The following is a 4,626-nucleotide window of genomic DNA, read 5'->3' as shown; positions in this document are numbered from 1 at the left end:
TTCCTCAACAATCTCTGTTTGAATGATTGGTGGCTCCGGAGGAAAGTTTAATGGTTCAGGATCTACGAACCGTTCCTGAATATTCTCCGGATTCTCAATTGTGAGGTCGGGTTCAAAAAATGGATTATCGGAAATTTGAACTGAAGTACTTGGTCGACTGGATGACGATTCTAAAGAAAAATCAACGGCGGTTATATTTGCTAAATGTCTTGATCGAGTTATAGGTGGTGAACGTACAAAAGGTGGTGAACGTCTTGCTCGGTGCATTCACTGAATATCCTATTAGTTTTTAAAAAGGAAAGAAAAATTATAATAAGTTATCCAATTAATAGACTTTTCTGATTTTGCCCACGTTTCGAATAGCCAAAAGATGCAGCAGAGGGGCAGGATTCGTTTGGTCTCAATATAATTGAGGACTGTTTGGCTCCAATAACCCGGTCCACGTACAAATCCAACTATTACTACGAACCAGAAAATTTTGATGTCTATTAATTTAACCACTTAAAATAAATTTTCGTAATTTTAAGAAATTTAGATAAGAAGTAGAAAAAAAATCTATGTCCTAAAAACTAGAATGGCGAGAAATAAGAGAGAAAAAGAGTTCGTCGCAAAAGGTCGAAAAAGAAAAATGGTTGAAAAATAAAAGGTGACGGAAAAATAAAAGAAACTTATAAAAACTTAAAAATACTTGACTAACCTAATCTTATTACTACAACTAACTTAAAATTATAATCGCAAATTGAAATTACTAATTGGAATGATAATTGATACATAGGTAAAAGTCGTCTAAAAATATTAAAGTTTACAGGAAAAACTAAATCCCAAATGGAAATAACTTAAAAAGAAACTAAAACTTAAAAAGGCGTCGCAAAATTCTAAAGCACCTAAATCTTAGTCTAAAGAAAAAGCACTTAAGGAATTCTACGGCAAAGCCTAAAAATCTAGGAGTAAAAATAACTATAGCAAAAACTAAGTTTAAAATTAAATATGAGCTAAAAATACAAATATTACGCTAAAACGATTAAAAAGGGACAAAATATAAAAATATACAAAAAGTTGTAAAAATTACAATTTTTATAAAAATGCGGGTGAAAGAAGATGATATTCCAAAGACTGCTTTCAGAACACGTTACGGTCATTACGAGTTTATGGTCATGCCGTTTGGTTTAACTAATGCACCAGCTGTGTTCATGGACCTTATGAACCGAGTGTGTGGACCATACCTTGACAAGTTTGTCATTGTTTTCATTGATGACATACTTATTTACTCAAAGAATGACCAAGAACACGGTGAACATTTGAGAAAGGTGTTAGAAGTATTGAGGAAGGAAGAATTGTACGCTAAGTTTTCAAAGTGTGCATTTTGGTTGGAAGAAGTTCAATTCCTCGGTCACATAGTGAACAAAGAAGGTATTAAGGTGGATCCGGCAAAGATAGAAACTGTTGAAAAGTGGGAAACCCCGAAAACTCCGAAACACATACGCCAGTTTTTAGGACTAGCTGGTTACTACAGAAGGTTCATCCAAGACTTTTCCAGAATAGCAAAACCCTTGACTGCATTAACGCATAAAGGGAAGAAATTTGAATGGAATGATGAACAAGAGAAAGCGTTTCAGTTATTGAAGAAAAAGCTAACTACGGCACCTATATTGTCATTGCCTGAAGGGAATGATGATTTTGTGATTTATTGTGATGCATCAAAGCAAGGTCTCGGTTGTGTATTAATGCAACGAACGAAGGTGATTGCTTATGCGTCTAGACAATTGAAGATTCACGAACAAAATTATACGACGCATGATTTGGAATTAGGCGCGGTTGTTTTTGCATTAAAGACTTGGAGGCACTACTTATATGGGGTCAAAAGTATTATATATACCGACCACAAAAGTCTTCAACACATATTTAATCAGAAACAACTGAATATGAGGCAGCGTAGGTGGATTGAATTATTGAATGATTACGACTTTGAGATTCGTTACCACCCGGGGAAGGCAAATGTGGTAGCCGATGCCTTGAGCAGGAAGGACAGAGAACCCATTCGAGTAAAATCTATGAATATAATGATTCATAATAACATTACTACTCAAATAAAGGAGGCGCAACAAGTAGTTTTAAAAGAGGGAAATTTAAAGGATGAAATACCCAAAGGATCGGAGAAGCATCTTAATATTCGGGAAGACGGAACCCGGTATAGGGCTGAAAGGATTTGGGTACCAAAATTTGGAGATATGAGAGAAATGGTACTTAGAGAAGCTCATAAAACCATATACTCAATACATCCTGGAACGGGGAAGATGTACAAGGATCTCAAGAAACATTTTTGGTGGCCGGGTATGAAAGCCGATGTTGCTAAATACGTAGGAGAATGTTTGACGTGTTCTAAGGTCAAAGCTGAGCATCAGAAACCATCAGGTCTACTTCAACAACCCGAAATCCCGGAATGGAAATGGGAAAACATTACCATGGATTTCATCACTAAATTGCCAAGGACTGCAAGTGGTTTTGATACTATTTGGGTAATAGTTGACCATCTCACCAAATCAGCACACTTCTTGCCAATAAGAGAAGATGACAAGATGGAGAAGTAAGCACGACTGTATTTGAAGGAAGTCATCTCCAGACATGGAATACCAATCTCTATTATCTCTGATAGGGATGGCAGATTTATTTCAAGATTCTGGCAGACATTACAGCAAGCATTAGGAACTCGTCTAGACATGAGTACTGCCTATCATCCACAAACTGATGGGCAGAGCGAAAGGACAATACAAACGCTTGAAGACATGCTACGAGCATGTGTTATTGATTTCGGAAACAGTTGGGATCGACATCTACCGTTAGCAGAATTTTCTTACAACAACAGCTACCATTCAAGCATTGAGATGGCGCCGTTTGAAGCACTTTATGGTAGAAAGTGCAGGTCTCCGATTTGTTGGAGTGAAGTGGGGGATAGACAGATTACGGGTCCGGAGATTATACAAGAAACTACCGAGAAGATCATCCAAATTCAACAACGGTTGAAAACCGCCCAAAGTCGACAAAAGAGCTACGCTGACATTAAAAGAAAAGATATAGAATTTGAAATTGGAGAGATGGTCATGCTTAAAGTTGCACCTTGGAAAGGCGTTGTTCGATTTGGTAAATGAGGGAAATTAAATCCAAGGTATATTGGACCATTCAAGATTATTGATCGTGTCGGACCAGTAGCTTACCGACTAGAGTTACCTCAACAACTCGCGGCTGTACATAACACTTTCCACGTCTCGAATTTAAAGAAATGTTTTTCTAAAGAAGATCTCACTATTCCGTTAGATGAAATCCAAATCAACGAAAAACTTCAATTCATCGAAGAACCCGTCGAAATAATGGATCGTGAGGTTAAAAGACTTAAGCAAAACAAGATACCAATTGTTAAGGTTCGATGGAATGCTCGTAGAGGACCCGAGTTCACCTGGGAGCGTGAAGATCAGATGAAGAAGAAATACCCGCATCTATTTCCAGAAGATTCGTCAACACCTTCAACAGCTTAAAATTTCGGGACGAAATTTATTTAACGGGTAGGTACTGTAGTGACCCGAACTTTTCCATGTTTATATATATTAATTGAGATTGATATTTACATGATTAAATGTTTCCAACATGTTAAGCAATCAAACTTGTTAAGACTTGATTAATTGAAATATGTTTCATATAGACAATTGACCACCCAAGTTGACCGGTGATTCACGAACGTTAAAACTTGTAAAAACTATATGATGACATATAATGGATATATATATAGTTAACATGATACTATGATAAGTAAACATATCATTAAGTATATTAACAATGAACTACATATGTAAAAACAAGACTACTAACTTAATGATTTTTAAACGAGACATATATGTAACGATTATCGTTGTAAAGACATTTAATGTATATATATCATATTAAGAGATATTAATACATGATAATATCATGATAATATAATAATTTAAAATCTCATTTGATATTATAAACATTGGGTTAACAACATTTAACAAGATCGTTAACCTAAAGGTTTCAAAACAACACTTACATGTAACGACTAACGATGACTTAACGACTCAGTTAAAATGTATATACATGTAGTGTTTTAATATGTATTTATACACTTTTGAAAGACTTCAATACACTTATCAAAATACTTCTACTTAACAAGAATGCTTACAATTACATCCTCGTTCAGTTTCATCAACAATTCTACTCGTATGCACCCGTATTCGTACTCGTACAATACACAGCTTTTAGATGTATGTACTATTGGTATATACACTCCAATGATCAGCTCTTAGCAGCCCATGTGAGTCACCTAACACATGTGGGAACCATCATTTGGCAACTAGCATGAAATATCTCATAAAATTACAAAAATATGAGTAATCATTCATGACTTATTTACATGAAAACAAAATTACATATCCTTTATATCTAATCCATACACCAACGACCAAAAACACCTACAAACACTTTCATTCTTCAATTTTCTTCATCTAATTGATCTCTCTCAAGTTCTATCTTCAAGTTCTAAGTGTTCTTCATAAATTCTAAAAGTTCTAGTTTCATAAAATCAAGAATACTTTCAAGTTTGCTAGCTCACTTCCA

Source organism: Rutidosis leptorrhynchoides, chromosome 8 (assembly GCF_046630445.1).
Source record: "Rutidosis leptorrhynchoides isolate AG116_Rl617_1_P2 chromosome 8, CSIRO_AGI_Rlap_v1, whole genome shotgun sequence".
NCBI classification, from domain to species: domain Eukaryota; kingdom Viridiplantae; phylum Streptophyta; class Magnoliopsida; order Asterales; family Asteraceae; genus Rutidosis; species Rutidosis leptorrhynchoides.
The sequence above is the reverse complement of the archived record's forward strand: the minus strand, read 5'-3'. Positions refer to the sequence as shown.